This window comes from Triplophysa dalaica, chromosome 7 (genome assembly GCF_015846415.1).
Source record: "Triplophysa dalaica isolate WHDGS20190420 chromosome 7, ASM1584641v1, whole genome shotgun sequence".
NCBI lineage: Eukaryota > Metazoa > Chordata > Actinopteri > Cypriniformes > Nemacheilidae > Triplophysa > Triplophysa dalaica.
Window position 1 is genome coordinate 13,327,461 of NC_079548.1, and position 18,456 is coordinate 13,345,916.

At 37.7% G+C, this 18,456-nt stretch overlaps 1 protein-coding gene across 2 annotated transcripts in view; it reads right to left on the reverse strand.

Annotated features, from left to right (window-relative positions):
* The window catches only part of LOC130426636 (protein phosphatase 1 regulatory subunit 29), a 62,447-nt gene extending 46,037 nt beyond the window's left edge, over nt 1-16,410 (reverse strand). For both annotated transcript variants that reach the window (XR_008907208.1, XM_056753512.1), the window contains exon 1: nt 16,266-16,410. The gene's annotated coding sequence lies outside the window, so the exon portion shown is untranslated. The remainder of the gene's footprint in view (nt 1-16,265) is intronic.
* Between the last annotated feature and the right edge of the window lie 2,046 nt (nt 16,411-18,456).

Here is an 18,456-nt window from a genome sequence, read left to right on the forward strand (position 1 = left end):
TCCACCGAGCTGCAGCATCCATCACAACTTTTTTGAATACATGCCAACTAATAATTGTCTGTTTTTATGTCTATTAATTTTTTTATTTAATGTTGTTCATTCTCTCCCTTGCTTACTTCAGCTTCAATCCTCATAGTAACATGGCCTGTTAAACTAGGCAATCAGAACTGTTTAGCGTGTTGACAATTATGTTAAATGTGCTTTGGATAAAAGCGTCTGCTGAAATATTGTAAATGTAATGACCGGGTAAGTCCTGTAACTGTTAGTCGTGCAGCTGCTATCCTCTAGCAGGTAGGTTTACTATAGCCTGTTAAGTTTTAAATGGCTAAATACTTACTGAGAGCTAAGTTTTAATACCTAATAATATAATACCACTATTTCCATACTGTTTGTTCAGTTCTGCTAAATATGTTTATTTGTAATCTATGATATATAAAATGATATTTTGAACGGTGTTAATTAGTTATTGAAGTCAAGAAAGGGCAACCGAAGAAATTTTACCGAAGAAAGGGCAACCAGAAGGCTAAAATAATGAATAATGGATGCAGATCATAAGGTGCGAGCATTATGGTCAAAACAGATGTTTTGTAGACATTTCTTTGCGTTTGTACTGGTTATTATGGCAACCTCTAAGTACACACAGTATGCATGTACCTTTGGGTTCTATAATAAATATTAACTAGCCAGTCAAAACGACACATTCGTCTCACTCGCAATACGACTGCCATTAGGTATAGTGGCTCACCGGAAGTCTAAAGACAAACAGCTCAAAGATGGCAGCGCCCACATTTAGGTCAAAAATAAGGTGAATTAAATGCGTATGTGTTTCCCCTTTTGTAGCTGCTATCCCTGTTGAAAAAAACAGCATATGCTGGTTTGGTATGTTTTGATGCTGGTTTGTGCTAGTTTAAGGTGGTCATGTGCTGGATTAAGCTTGTCAATTGCTGGTCCTCAGCTGGTCAAACCAGCATCAAAACATACCTATCCAAGCATATGCTGTTTTTTTTCAACAGGGATGCTCCCTTGTGTGAATCAATTGGACCAATACTTATATTTAACCCAAATGTTAAAAAAAGTATTTTTATGGTGTTCACATGATAGAATCACAGAAGTGGTTTTTGGTCACAAAAACATACATCGGTTTCATAAGGCAGGTTCTGTCTAGTATCTCATTAGTCTATCAATATGTTATTAAAGCAAGGAACAGTGTTTCTGACCCAGAAACCCCCTAGACTAATTGGTTATTATTGTGTGAATTCTCAGCAGAACCGAATGCAATCTCACTCTGTTCATAGAAGCTAATGACTGTTAGCATCTTTTGCAGCAGCTGGTGAAGTGATTGATGTGCCCTGTGTATATTTAACAAGTTACAACACAGCTGTTATTTTAACTCATAAACCCTTCTCACATACACATAAACAACATTCTTTAAATGTTAAAGAAATAAAAGCACATTATCGGTCTGCATTATGCCAGTAACTTGCATGAATATTCCACAATAGGTGAGAACAGAGTGCTGAAAGAAAAAATGCATATTATGAAGAGATAAAAACTCTAGACAAAAAGTGGGATGGTGTTTTTAGCAGCAAACTGAGCCTCCTGCAGAGAGGAGAGAAAAACAGTATCTTTCCATCTGCTTGTGAGCGCAGAGCCCCTAAGTTCCAGTCATCGGGTGTCTTTAAAAACATACATCATCTCGCCACTAAATGCATACAGGCAATTCCAGCGTTATAGACGTGACATTTCGCGTTATGGATGTGACATAAAAATGCCCAGAGAATGAATTTGTTACGATTATATTGAACCATCTGTTTATATTTTACTGAACCCTTGTTGATAAAGTCTTAACATCAAAGTCAGTCTATGAAAAAAATTGTGTTATGGATGTGACAAAAAATGGATGTGTTTTTGGGAGACAATAAACTTTGTAGGATATCTGTAAATTTAAATGCACAATCCTGAAGCAATAATACCCAATGAATTGAGAAGGCATGCCTCTTTATAGAATATGAAATAGTTACTTTATATTAATTTTCATGTGTCCATTGTGGAATATGTCCATATTATGGATGTAACAATCCTGAAAATGGCACTTACCTGACTATGAAAAATCATGAACTAAGAATAAAACAAATGCTCTTCAAATTTGAAGAGAGATCTCCCATGGGTATTTGAAGCAACAAATGTTCAAATCTGTGCTGTTCCCATAGTAAAAAAAATTTGTGGTAAGGTTAACATTTTCACGGAATTGCCTATACGTCAAGTTTGAAACCGTTCCAATACACAGGGCGACGTGCCAAATGTTTAGTCATTGTTTATTTATCCAGTTTTGCACTCAGGACTCGATCGGTTGCCTTCTGCTCTAAGGGTGACTCATTACCTGCAGCATTAACCCTGCCAGTTTCCCTGAGACACAAGGTGCAGGAGGAAATCAAAATATTATCATGAGAAAAGAAGAGAGAGAATCAATAAAGAAAAACATGACCCCTCGGAAAGTAACACCTTATTAGACCCTGAGGGGTGCGTCAGAGCACATAAAGAATTATATATGCTATCTCTGTGTAGTTTTATAAATATCTCAAATTTCAGAATTTTATCTTGACTATGTTACACTAAATGCATAGGGATTCTCAAATCAAGTATATTAACCTTTAGAAGTGGGAAATAAATAAAATGTAAGTGTACATTCAATATTCTTTCTAGATGTCCAATTGTTTAATGACATTAAAATATATTATGTGAAGTGTGCTACCATTCTACAATTCACATTGACAAACTAGCATTAACATTATTAATGTAAAAAGGGAGTTTTGTCCTCCAACTTTCGCCTTGATAGTCAATAGTGCCCCACAACTGTTTAGTTAAAAACATCCTTCCAAATATACTTAGTGTGAAGTAGAACAAGAAACTTTATACAAGTTTGGAACATCTTAAGGTTGAGTGAATTATGAGCTAACTATCCCTTTAAGTCTGTATTAACCTGTTCATTGCTTTTTTTCGCAATGGATGCAAGATTACACTTGAGATAATAATATCCGTGAATCTGGGCCAAGAAATAGCAATGCCTCTATTTTCTCTTGGCATAAAGCAGATTTGTACAATACTTTAACTCAAAACTTTAACCAACAGAAGTTACTAATTAAAATTGATTGTTATTGGAAAAGTTGGGCATTTACTCAAAAGATAAACTAAAATTATAAACACTTTTTAACGTGTGAACTACAGAGTCACACCTAGTGATGTATTATACTGTATAAGTGCATTCTTTTCACTTCACAGAAAACATTCTTGTTCCAATTTATCATTGCACATAAAAACAGCAGAATTGCATATAGTTTTTCTACTGAATGTCTATCTACTTTCTTTCTGACCTCTTTGCGGGGGTTTTACACTGTTGTGAAGGTGGGCTTCTGCCATGCTTGAACTGATTTCAACATCCTGTCCTGCATCAAACCAGATTCCCATATCTGCTGTGAGGCAGTGAACACTTTTGATATCAAGAAATTGCTCTCTGCGCGTAAGAAACAGGAAGGTTTCTTAGGATGGATGGAAATCGTTGGACCAGTGTCAAGATTCTCCAGCACACCAAGACTAAAGAAGGTCTATACATAAACATCTATTAGTGGATGCCCTTTCTCCCTCATCCAAAGTAGAGGCAGAGCTAATAAGGGCTGTGCACACTGCCAACCCTCTTTTCACTCAATAGATGATTCAGATTCAGAGCTCTCTGATCTCAAAGTTTCAATGACAAGAAATATTCTGTGGTTTTTAACAGGCAGGAACTGTCATCAGTCAACGGCTGGAAATGTCACTGTGTGGAGAGCTGAGATCTTTAGCCTTATTGACAGTGAGCTCTTTCTGAATTACTAAATGAATTTGGGGCTGTTTGTTACATATACTCAAGCTCAACTTACATTTATCTTATGCGTAATAATAAAAAGAAGCATAATGAATGTTTTTATGAAGGACTACAAGAAATGCCTTCTAAGGGTGCAGGCCATGCCACAAAAATAAAATAAAACATATTTTTTTATTTGTTATTTTTCTTTAAATTATTTATGGCAGGTCGCCTGGTTACCTGCCCTTCTGCCGTGGATAACAACACAAACTCTCAGGTGACTCACTGGTCTCTGCCTTCCAGGACTTCGTTATGCAACACCATTCGGTTGCAGCTCACAATCAGTAAACCCCATTTACATATTCCCTTTTTTATCTCTTGTTTACTATGGGTGTTATCCACCACATGACCTGTGACATATTGGAAGGGGTTTTGAAGCTATTTGGAGGTGTGCCAATCAGAATCACCAACTTCTTGCACCCAGGGCAAAAAATAATAAGAAGTGATACGTGGCTCCTGGGCAGTGAGGGCAAATTGGCATCCAGCTGTTTTTTAACTCAGCAGCTATACAATGAAACCGCAGAGAGTATCGCAAAGCTTCTTGGTGACAAATCCATATAAAAATATTGTTTGTCTTTTTTGTTATGTCCTTATACTTGCTTAAATCAAATATACACATATCTTCATGCTATTCTACTAAACACTGGTGACAGTGAACATTTGAGAACACTGACATCCATTTTATAGAGACAAAACCTCAAAATATCTTCTTTTGTGTTCCCCCGAAGAAAGTCATAAACTTTTGAAATAACATGAGGGTGAATAAACCAAGAATTTAACATTATTTTGGGTGAACTATTCCTAAAGCTTTTAATGATAATGGTACATCAGGTGATGCCCCTGAATTCCTCAGACATCATTCAAAAATATTTTCCAAACAGTGAAAAAAATCACCCTGTTATAACAGTTTCTTTGTTTCCTTGCATTTAACTTGTCACAATAATTACTGTCATTTCTTCTCATTACCCACTCAATTTTCTTTATGAGTAATTAAATCGAAATGGTCGAAAGCATGCAGTGAACTTCTCGCTGCAGGCTATAACTTTGGCACCACTTTGGTTTTACTTAAAGATTTAAGGCTGCAATTAAACTTACAGCAAAAGTGTGTAATTATTTTGGCGATTCCAGTTTAATAGTCAGTGACAATTATAAGTAAGCCATTTGTAGGCTGATTTCCCATAACAGTGTAAACAGTGTGACTCTGCGGTGCCTTTAAAACACATTTTCTACAAAAATCCCAACCAGCCCAACACAACAACACTTGTTCAACCAATAGCATAGGTTTAGCCTGTATTGTCTGTTTTGTCCTGCCAATGGAAGACACATGATGTGCGTGGTTTAGTAGGTCGATTTTTTTTACAATACTTCTCTACAGACACTCATTGTTTTTTAAGCATGCTTTTGGTCCAATTTCTGCTGTCTTCCTCTCACACTCATTTCCCCCAAGTGCTCTGACGTCTTCATGCACAGGGTCGTGTGGCCTCTGGGATGTGTGTGAGTCAGTGTGGTGTGAACAGCTTTATCAGGCTGCCAACCCCTTCAATCCCCCCCCAATTCACTCAACTCTGCAGATCTCTCTTTGTCTCACTAGATCTCTCCACCACCTTGTCCATTCGTGCCATCTGTTTTTAAAGCCATACACAAACCAACCATTAGGAATTAATAAGTGTTACATAACAAAAACAACACTCTTGCTAATTAGTTTACTGTACACCAATTGTAACGTTTGTAAATCGTCAAGCTAAAGCTTTGCAAAATCGACTATGGACACAAGTGAATTTATTCAAGCTCTTCTTTTCTACAAAATACCTGTACGATCTTGAAAGATAGACTGCATCGCAAAAACCAATCCCCGTCAACGTTACCCAGGTGCGTGCACCATAAACAACAGCACCCACCATATCAAACCAAGTACAGCCTCCACCCTCCTCCTACCTTTGTATTGTTTAGAACTACAATATGTTACAATCTCAACACGCTGCATTTTGCACATTCATCACAACGGCTCAATCCAGCCCCTGGGAGCAGCAGAGCATGCCTGCAGGCTCTTATAAACACAACCTCTCAATCTCCCTCTACCAGCCGGCTAGTCTGCGAGAATAAAGTGAGAGATGACCGACCGCATACTTGACTGAATTAGGAATGTGGCTTCATGTAGCTATTAAAGAAAAAATCAGTCCTTCAGTCGAATTTAATATTTCAGTTGATGTTCAATGAAAGTTTCAGTGGGTGAAGGTTGAAATGTTTCTTTTATGCGTTCACAAAACATTGAGGTAATTCAATTTAGCAGATGTGTCAGGGTGACATATGAGTCACTCTGCACATATTAGGCATGCTTTATGCACAAGCAGCATAGAGCATTCTGATTGGTTGTCCGGCAGAGATATAATTTTTTTGTGTGCACGTACTGTACATAAAGGGTTTTACTGCCCCATGGCTCCTGCGTCTCACTGTGTTGAAACAGAATAGAAATCAACTTCTACTGTGGTGCCAGACACGAGCGTTGACCTGATTCTTTACCCTCTGCCCCAATCACATGCAAGAGTAACGCCCATTGGGCGAAGCATCATCACACTAATCCACTAATGCTGAATCATGGAATAGATCAGATTTAAACATCATATAAAGAGCAGCTTATTGAGGGATGGGCACTAGCAGAGGACTCGTGCAAAATCATCAGTAAAACATCTAAAGTTTGTGCTGATCCTGGTAAACACTTTGTGGAGTGAACAGTAAACGGATATGGATAATGGATAAATGAATTATAATGTTTAGCGTCAGTTCTCTATTCCCCTCGTGAATCTAATATCTCCAATAGGATTCTATTAACTCGGGCCTCCTCCATTACCAAGATTATTTCATCAAAATTTAAAGGGAACATTAAGGTTTGAAAGGAAATAAAAGTCTACTAATCCATTATACGGCTCGTAAGACATTTGGCTCAATGGAAGCCTAAATGTTACATCCTGCTGTAAAATGCTAAGTAAGGACATAGTTTGCCATGCGTCTCTCTCTAGTTTTCTATTTTTCCAGGTGTTGATTAAAAATTACAACTATATACATTTTTGCCAGACATTAAGGTGCAAGCTGGCACATCACACGGGTGGAATTCATTTATTTTGCAAGATTTGAGTCAGCAATATGAATTGCAAAACAAAGTTCATTCATTCCGCCATTTTGGTCAAGTTATAAATCTTGATATGAATTATGTATAATATCAAAGCTGAGGAAACAACAAATGCCATTGTTAGGGGAAAATGAACAGTTCCATATTCAGCAAATTTTGAATATGAACTAATGCATTAGCTAAAAATAATTTCTAAATCAAAGTCAATGAGGTTGTGCTAACCCCTAATGTGTTTAAAGCCCCTAATATGATCTCTTATTGGACAATATCTGTTTGATGTGAGACATACTGCATGTTATGTAGTTTCTGATTGGTTACATGAGCAACTGAGCTGTCCGTGGTGCTGAAAACAGTCCAGTCACGTCTCGCAGACACAGCAAGAGATTACAATAGTTTTGGGAGTCCTGATGGGTCCCTGTGGATGCATTTAGCCCCGTTTGAGCTTCTTTGCCACCATTTACGTGCCTCAGTAACTGTATAATACCAGTGTGGGTCCATGGGGAGAAAAGAGTTGAAAATTGGAGTCCCATTGGTGACTGCTGACCTTGCAAACATGCTGTGCTTGAGTGAAGATGTCAGTCTGATGAAGACCTGAGCACAGCCCAGAATAGTGACCGCGTCTGTACACATGCACACTCGCTCAGTCTGAGTGCTGTCTGCAACTCTATCTGGCAAGGCTGCACTTAGATCTAACTCACTTCAAAACTCTTTTATATGTATTAAAGCAATGTAACACCTGCAAGGCTATTGACTATGCGCATGAGGTCGCAGGCTGAGTGCTGCGGTTAACTGTGTCATTAGTAACCCTTTGAAATAATCACTAATTCTTGTTAAAAAAATATGAAAAAGTTTGTGAAAAATTGGGTCTTATGGTTGGTCACAATTGTGACCGGTGGGATAAGGTGTGTACTAAAATAGCATACATCTGCAGTAATCAAAGTTGTTATATATTTAAACCTAGCTATTTAAAATGTTTGATTACATTCTAGGGTTAATATTATGCATAAAAAACCTTATAGAATACTGAAAGGACTATTAAGATAGAATAATAAACAATACAACCATCAATATATTCTAACTTTTAACATAAAATAACATAAAATTGTTATATTATTGCTACCAGAATAACAACATCAATATTGTCACTGATTTGTGCAAATTTCACTAACTTCTGCAACTGAATGAATAGGAATACCTAAATTCACTGTTATCCCACGCAACCCCTGCGCAAGTGATATTACTTATATGCAGGAGGTAAATTGACAAAGTTACTTACAATGGCAAGTGCTGTCTTTAATAGCGCCATGGTTTACCAGTTCAAGGGATAGTTAATCCAAAAATGAAAATTCTGTGATCATTTGCTCAGCCTCTCATCATTTCAAACCTGTTAGACTTTTTTTACTTCTGCAGAACACAAAAGAAGATATTTTGAAGAATGTTGGCAACCAAACAATGGCGGTAACAATTCACTTCTATTGTATGGACACAAAACCAATCCCATCCAATGGGTATTGTCTATGTTCAGTTACCAAAGTTCATCAAAATCTGTCGAAGAAAGAAAGCCATGCAGGTTTAAAATGAAAAGAGCATGAGTACATTATGACAGAATTTTCATTTCTGGGTGAACTATCACTTTAAGCTACAGTAACCCTACATAGCATACACAGCAAACCTCATTCCTGTTGAATCGCTGCACTAACAAGAACCCTAAAAAGGGCAACAAATCCCTGCAGGAGTTGTGAGAGTTTCACAGATTATAGAAAAAAGATCTATTTTTAAAAATATGCTGTTAATGTGCTTTAAAGATTATGGAGTCTGAAGTCCTCCTCTAGAGGACTGTTATCCACACATTTAAAACCAGACTCTCCCAGGTGTATTTTTAGTTATTGTTTGCACGATTAAGATAAAAGGATGTGAATATCATTACCATTTTCAACAACAATCGAGCTCAAACAAAACCAGTGTTAGAACCATTCGCATTCTCATTTAACACACTGAACACATTACTGTAGTGTGCCTTGAAACGCACGGGAAGTATAAATATGTATGGGGAGAATCACATCAAATCAAAAAGCACATAACAAGCTCAACTATTTCTGTTTTCACAATGATGTTTGTAAAAGTAACAAGAGAGGAATGATGTGCTTGTGTTGTGAACAGGTGGCGAATGGGTTGTGAATTAATTCTCACTTCACAATGCTCAGTTTATTAAGGGGTCCCTTAACTATCCAAGGCCACGCTGTGCACCAATCCAGAGCAGACAGGGAAATTCATTATGATTTAGGTAATGAAACCCCACTGTGCTGTGTATGAGGCTCCGTGGCCTCGGGGTGGAGCCTTTTTTCTGCTTCTTGCTTCCATCTTGGAAAAGCATCATTCAATTTCGAAGACAGATTACAGATATAGTTTAATGGAAGTGTCTCCTTTCAGAGGCAAGTTTGAAAAGACCTGGAGTTGAGTCTGAGGAAACGATCACAGGAAACTTCAGGGGTTTCGTCTTGTGCCATGATCAAAGCTGGTGCTTGAGTGACATTTAAGAAATTACGTCGATGTGGATGATTAAGGTATTCAGGGCAATGCGGTTAGATACGAAAAAATGTCCCTACATTTGTTGTCCCTGCATGGGTGAAGCGGGTGATGGCCCTGATCGCTGGATTATAGCGTATAGGGCAGTGGGCCACCTTTACAGCACAGTAACAGAGCTACTGAAATATGTTATCTTCAACTACTTTATTAAAAAAAAAAGTTTTATATGAATATATAATATTCATATACTGAATATTATATGATATATACATCAATATACATCATATATTGATATAATGTTAATGATTAATCTGACTTTGCTACATCTGAACTGCTTGCTTTCTATCTGCTACACATGAAATAGACTTTAGGCCCTTCACATCAAGAGAAAACTTTTTTGCTCTTTGTTCGTTTAAATTTTGTCTGCTGTATTGCCAGCATTAAACTTGGTAGCGTGAATAAGATATTTGAGCAACCACTGCATAGCGCCAGTGTTTAGTCACAAACCCCGCTTAGTCTGTTACTCACTGTGGTTACCACAGAATGTACAAATACGAACAACTATATAATGGATTAACCAGTACACAGTACTGTGAGACTTATTCTGGAAGTTGTGATAGAGAGAGAGAGAGTGATAGAGAGAGAGAGAGTGTGAGTGAAAGAGAGAGAAAGAGAGAGAGTATGGGTGGGAGTGGAGATGTGGGCAGGGAGTCAGAAAAATGTTATTGCCAAGAAATGAACTGGGACAGGCAGAAAAACACCAGTAATTCATGAAGATCCATAAACTGTGAGACAGAGCTGCTCTCTAAAAAAACCTTTCTCAGCTGAAGAAGAAAAACTTTCACAGAGAAAGTCTAGGTTACCTATTCATGCAAATCCCACTTTCCCCCCTTATCTGTCTCTCATTCTGTCTTTCGGTTTTGTATGCCACACTCACTCATAGTGGATGATTGGAGGGTCCTGGCACAGAGCACTACAGATGGCAGATGGTAGCCTTTCACACACACACACACACACACACACACACACACACATACACAGTCTCTCACCATCTATTATTTTCCTTCTTATAAATGCTCAAACTCAGTTATGGAGCATCAATTTTAAGGCAGTCTGTATGGCTGCCTGTCCATCTTTCTGTCTGTTATGCAACAGATCTGCATTAGATGTGTGAAATAGACATGCCACTAGAAAATAGCAATTCAACTTGTAAAACTGTGATACAGGTGTGCAAAAAAATTAAATCAGATATGTTTCAAACGTTTTTTTTTTTATTGAATTGGAAATTGTTTATTAAACGCAACATCCATTATCAGAGTTAAAAAGGCAAACACTGATCTCTTCAAATGTGTACTTGCTGGAATAAAATTAAAAAAGAAAATGATTGGTTTCAGGTCAAATCACTGATGTATTTACTGATGTAAGATATTTTATATGCTTAATAAAGTCATTAAAGAGTAAAATTTTAGTTGTTTGTTATGATAAAATAATGATCAACATTACAAAAACATTTTTTATCTGTGGAACAGCAATGATTTAAATTAGATTTGTATGTTACACATTTGTGTAATTCACAGATTTTCTCTCTCTCTCCCTCTCTCTCTCTCGATGTCCCCAGGTCTCTTATCAGGCATGTGAGATAATGTGCATGCCACTGTTGAACACTGTTCTTGGACTTTATCAGACCAATGATAAATCAATATGAGGCTGACGGGTGATAAATTAAAGATAGGGTAACATGCTATTTCATGCATTCAGACTTTTTTAAACTGTTAAATGTGCGCAAGACCACACCCACACGCTGCTGAGAGAGAAAGACCAAGTTCACGCATCACGCCCATCAATACCGCTTCTCAGGGGAAATTGTTTAGCTCATTGGTTGCTTTTTCTAACCTCAGGAGACATTGTTGTGATTCTTCTATGTTTCTTGATTAATTGTCAGCAGTTCATCAGAAATTTCTCCTAAAATTCCTTAGGAGAAATAAAAATATCCGCAAATGAGAGTTTGTGCACTATTCCTGCACAATTAAAGTATATTATGTACAAAATTAATCGTTTCAATTTAGCAGACTTTAAGTAAACCAATTTAGTATAACACAAATACAATCACAGTATATTTTCAATAAGTACATAAGTTGTAAATGGATTTGCAGTATACTTAGCATGAAATAAATGTATTTCAAAAACATATTTTTTTTTCACTATGGTTACCAAAGGGCAATCAGTCTATACCAGGCTTTAAAAAGGATGACTAAAGATGAATTTAAGACTAGTCTAAGAAGTTTTAGTGTGAGATGTAACAGAGATCTCATATGAAACTTTGAGAAGGTAAATTTGGTCTTTAGCTAAGGAGAAAAGTCTGAGCACAGTGTGATGTTATTGAGATCTCTTATGAAACTTTAGAGGAGACAAATGTGAGAATGTTAGAGTATTTAGCTAAGGAGAAAAGTCTGAGCACAGTGTGAGATGTTATTGAGCTCTTATGAAACTTTAGAGGAGACAAATGAGAGAATGTTAGAGTATTTAGCTAAGGAGAAAAGTCTGAGCACAGTGTGAGATGTCACTGAGATTTCTTGTGAAACTTTAGAGGAGATTAATGTGAGAATTTTAGAGCCTCTAGCTAAGTGCTAATAGATGCCGGACGTGGTAAGTCAAACTAAGTCATATGTCTTTGTTTTGTTAGCTATCGGCGTGTACATGCATAATGTAAACAACACTAAGGGATAATGGGATGATATTTTGTATGCTCGTGCTGTAGTTCCGTCCCCCCTGACTGCCTACAGAAGCTTGTCTTTTTCCAGAAATAATCTTACCCTGCTGTATCTCTCTTTTATGAATTTGATCATACTAAATACACTTTGAAGATACGAAGTATGCAATACTACTGAATAGGTACTCAAGATCAATATGAGATTTTTAGAAACTGTGTGTGTTACCCAATCTTTAAAGCTCTTTTTAATCCTTGTGTTACTTAGCCAAATGTCTAAAATTGATTATATAATGTAGCAATTAAAATGTTTCTGACTAACAGTGCCAACTCAAGAAAGTTGAAAATCTTTCTGCGTGAGAAACTTTCAAGTGTAGCTCTGACTGAATGAAAGGTCACTTTCTTTAAGCTGGTTTAGTACAAAGATGCACATTATGACTTTGCTCTTTTAAATGTCAAAGGTGGGAATAGTGTGGGAGAGAGAGTTTCTTTCAGAATATGAGTTTACATGCAGTGGGAATATTAATCAATGCTTTCCTCACACTCCATCATTTTTGCGTTACTCAAATAGTATATCAATCCATCTTCTGTAGCAGTTCGCTTCTGAAAGCAGTTCTGTCAAGATGTGACTAAAATCACAACGCTTAATAAAGTACAGGAGATGTGGCCTGAAAAACAACGCAGACTTTGAGATACAGAGCATCTTTAAGGTCAAATGGCACGGCATTGTTTCTGTCTTTTGTATATTCATGTATTTAAAATTTTAATAAGAATCTGATTTCCCAAGCTTATCTTTCAAGCCAATTGGTTAAAAACTCATAGTTTAACATTTGTAATATGAATGGTTACAGTTTTTAGTGAGCATGCCTGATTCTTTTCATCAAGCTCACTTTGTTTCAAATTAAACAATTCCAGAACATATCCTTTACAGTAGATTGAAAATGGGACCAGACGCATCAAATCAAACTGTCATGAGACTTGGGCCTGTAAACTCTACTAACAACGCTAGTAACCACCCACAATCCCCTAGCAACCATCCCAAACACCCAAGCATTCTCATAGCAATTGAAAATCTTTAGAAACAACATAGCAACACCATGAAAACTAACATTACAGTACCAATATGACAGCTATTTATCCCACAGTCAATCTTCATATAGTTAGGCATGCTTTTACGTTCACAGGATTATGTTTCTATACATTCATTTTCACACATAAACTTATATAGACACAGCAAACATGTGCACATATGGACTGCATACCTCACAACACAATTAATGGGGGCAGTGGTGGCCTAATGTTTGGAGACTCAGACTTCTAACTCAAACGTTGCCGGTTCGAGCCTCAGTACCAGCAGCGATTGTAGGGGGGGGAGTAAATGATCAGGGCTCTCCTCCATCTTCAATACCACGGCTGAGATGAGACCCTTGAGCAAGGCACCGTTCCCCCCAACTGCTCCCGGGTGCTGCTGCAATGGCTACTCACTGCTCTGGGTGTGTGTTCATGGTGTGTGTGTTACAAACTGATGTGTGTGTGCACTTGGATGGGTTAAATGCAGAGCACAAATTCTGAAAATGGAACACCATACTTAGCCTCACATCGCTTTCACAACATATTCATGTTATAGCAGTGCCTAATGTAATTTAGGGCCCCCAAAGGACAGGGGTTTAATTTAGCCCCTGGGCCAGCCAATAGGAAGTAGCAGTAAGGTAAACAGGAAAACCTCATTAACCCATCATCTTGAGACTCAATAGTGAGACACAATCAGCACAGCATAATAACTCAGACATCCTGACTTGATTCTTGATTCTTGATTTCACTGAGCAAACGTGTGATGATAGGTTAGGTGGGTAACATGTTCAGCTATAGGTGTCAAGATAAATGTCAACTATAAGCGAAAATAATGTGATGCAATCATTTGCTCTCTATTGCTCATGAGTGCCTATTGATGCTCTTGAAGGAATATTAAAGGAAATTTGATTAGGACAATAAACGCATGATGTCTGCATGTTTTTCTATTATCTGTATAAACAGTATGCATGCATTACATGTATCAACAAATACCTCAATTTTGCTGAGTAATAGTTTTAAGATACTCCTTTGAAAAGTCTAAAAAGAAGAGTATAGATCTAGGAGCAGGTAAAATATTACCTCATTACTGTATGGCTAAAAATCTATTCATATGCAGTGATTTCTTTGTCATCAGAGACATAAGCCTTACTATGCACATTGATTTGATAATAAAATATTGTATTACATAAGCCAAATGTTTCTTTGTTCAATGGCAAAAGGATTTAATCTCTTTCCAAGAAACTCAAAAGTTTTAATAACAAAAAATTAAATAAATGTACAAATATTTTACATTTTAAATGAATGCACAACTTGTGGCCAAAACCTTTATAACAGAATCAAAGTAATAATTCATTAAAGAAAGCTGAATATTATAAGACACCCATCCCCCACAACTTACATCTTCCCTCCATCTCTTATATCATTATAAGGCTCTAATTAAAAGGCACATTGAAAGCCTGCAGGGATTCTGTCTTCAGGGGTATATTTGGAGAAAATGGACATTTCTGTTTAGCATCATAATTACTGTCTCTGTGTGCAGCGATGAGAGAGATGCATTAAGTGCACAAGAAAAACAACATGTTGACTATATCCATTATTTTCCTCTCACGCACAGAGCAACATCGTTCCCATTTGGACATTTAAACACCAAATTTGGTGCCCTCAAACCATTAAGCCTGAGGGAAGTAAAGACACAGACTCATAAAGTCATGCTGCGAGATGTTGTCCAAAATGTCCTCCACTTCACCATGGTGGAGGCTTGACCTCTGTGTCCATTGCGGTTTAAGCCACAGGCTCTCTGTGCAAACACAGTGCTCGTGTGGCTGAGGAACTGAGCTAATAGCTCTGAGTATCATTGACCGATTGAGCACCGTGGCACCCACCTGTGCACACCACTGGAAGTGTAATCCTGCTAAGCCCTGCTGTAACTACCCTTGCTGAAGTCATTTGTTGGCATCGATTAGCAATATTTAGATGTGTGTTTAGTATTATTGTGTTTCACTGGTGACACAAAGTGAAGGAATGCAGATTGTAAATTAAATCTTCAACTGCAGTCATGAGAGTGAAAGTCTAAGTGCTAGGTTATTCACAAACACAATAACTTTTCTATAGATTAAATACTCAGATGTTCTCCAAGCTTCTGCATATTTATAAAACATTATTCTTTAATAAAATATTTCTATAGTTATAGATTCCATTTAAAAGATATCCGACACACACTTTAAATAGAAATACGCACATTCTTTTGCACATTATGAAGAGTCGACTCGTGAATGTAATCTCACCAAATACTCATGGAGACGCTTTGCATTCTGACATCCTTACTCACAAATATTACGCATTCATATTAGACCAAATGAAACAACTCACGAGCGGCATCATGTCAAAGTTATGAAATGCTAAGGCAAATGCACCTTACACCGACTGCGTCCTGTTACGAGCGCAAACCGTGTCACACAGTTCGCCAACAAAACCCCGCCATGGTATTAATACCAAATCCCCTCTGCACATCTGTCAGTGGCTGTGCGCCCTAAGCGCATCCCATGCAGAAGCTTGGCGTTTTTACATGAATAACAGCTCATAGTGAACTACAATACGTAAAAACATGATGCGTGATGCAAGATCGCAAACAAGAGAAGAAACACTCAAATCCAACCTGCAGGGCGCAAACATTATAGCTAGTAGCTAAAATTCTCATGCTTTAAATTCAGTCAGAAGACGCGATGCGCCAGATACGCGTGAACGCGTCTCAAGATGATTTCTGGATAGAGAGCGCGAGTCGTGGCGCGTGCAGGTGGCTTCTCACTGCGCAGTCTGTACAACCACGATGCCAAATCCCCTATCCAGTGTGAAGAGGTGCTCGGTTTCTTTTGCTCAGGCATGCTTGTCATCGACTACTGCGACTACTGTGAAATAGATGACTGAAAGTTTCCTACCTCTGTCGATGTCTGTTCTGAAAAGATTCCGCTGTTTGTTAAGCTTGCCTATCCGCTTTACTACACTGTGGGATCAGTGAGCGATACAGAGATGATGGGAGGGGAGAGAGAGAGAGCGCGCGATGTAGCAGAAGAGTGAAGATCGGGGTAGCCCTCTCCATGCGAGCGTGATGCCACTCCTGCGTGATTTCAACCGCAATGTGCATCTCCTGTCATAATGTTACGGATGCCACCACTTGTCTAAGACGTATAGACTACACTGGGTGGGAGATTTATATTTATCCCATGAACATATAGGCCTACAATTATCCATTCAAAATCTTATGTGCATTGTAGGTATCTTCTTGTAGGGTCTGCCTTGATTCTCTGACTTGGGTGTTGGACACTGGGGAAATAAAATGTGTCCCTGATACATTGCCTATTAAAAAGATATAGGGCTAGTTGTTACATGTTTACTCCAGTAAACATTTCTTTGGGTAGATTTATTTTTGACAAATAATTATGTGTGTGTGTGTGTACTTGTAAATCTATCTTTATGAGGACCAATTTGAGTTTTAGACCAGCAGAGTGAGGACTAAGAGAGTAAAGTGAGGACATTTTGGCCGGTCCTTACTTTCTGAGACCCCTTTAAAGGGCTGTTTGAGGGTCAAGACCTGGTTTTAGGGTTTAGGTTATAATTAGGTTTAGGTTAGGCTTAGGGTGAGGGTTAGGTTCTCAGTTCTGATGGTTAGGGGCTAGAGATTGCAATGCGTCAATGTATGCCCTCATAAAGATAGCTGTGCAAACATGTGTGTATGTGTGTGTGTGTGTGTGTGTGTGTGTGTGTGTGTGTGTGTGTGCGTGTGTGTGTGTAATATAAAACATTTATGAAAACGTTTAAGAAAACTTAAAATCTGCATTCATAATTATACACTGCAAAAAATGTACTGTAAAAATTATAGCAATTTCTTACTGTGTAGTTAAACCTAGTCTGAATGTGTGTCTCTGTGGTGTTCACTTTTTAACCTAACAACTATAAAAATATCAAATAGATGATGATATTGAAATTATGCTGTCAAGAATAGACCTGAAGGATTTTGATTGAACCCTTGACTCCAAAACCAAATCTACATAGACTCCTCTGTGACAACTTTCCTGTGTGACAAATAGGCCCGGTCTAGAATAAAGGTTTTGCTTTAAAAGATTCTCAAGTCCTGGAGAAATACCTCAAGATCCCTGGAACGGGTGAATGGCACTTTTCTTTGGGTTTTTACCAAGAAACACTCATGCTTGACAGCTAATTTTGAGCTGAGTCTTTTCCAAGAATTCATTAATGACTATATCCATCACAGCCATAAAAGCAGTTGACCACATGTTGCAATTGAAATCAGTAAAATTGACGTTGTGACAAGCAATGTGCAACAGGTCAACTGAGGGGCATATTTTTTATCGAGCATGGAAGGCACACATAAGTATAATGATCGTGTATGTGTTTTGCAGGTGTTAAATTGGAATTTTAGAGATGGGGGAACTTTGGAATCGGGTAGTGATGACCCTAGTAAGCATGTGCAGTCTCGACTATGCCAAAGATTGATAATATCATATTTAACATGATTTGTCTATTCATGTTTTTTAATCATTTACACTTAAAGATAAAAACACAATGGTACTATTTACAAAAGTACAGTGGCGGTACCATGGTACTTTTTGGTGATTTGTGAACTTCTGAAACAATCACTGTGCCACAATATAATACATTTTCCTTGCCATAATTTAATTGTGTTAATATTTGTGAGAATATCCAAATATTCATGTAAGATAAAGGCAAATGAGCAAATGCACTATGAAATTATTTCAAAAACATATCAGCAAGCGAGATAAATGGACGAGACCAGGGAGAACAATGCAGTATGTGTGCTTTGAGTCTGTGTAACAAATCTTAATGTGTTGATGCCCGTATGTATGACTTGACATAAATAGAACCAGATAGAGAGAATTGGATGCAATGTGAGATCTGACTTGAAAACTCCACCAATATGAGAAACATTCAAGCGTCTAAGCGAACACAAACCAAACCATTTGCTCACACCATGGCAAAGCTGTGCCTGGAGATTCTATGATCTGTTTCTATTCCCCTCTGTCTTGCAACTTGCTAAATCCAATGAAGAAATGTGAATGTGTTTACTAAATAGCAACCCCCAGCCTCCCCAAC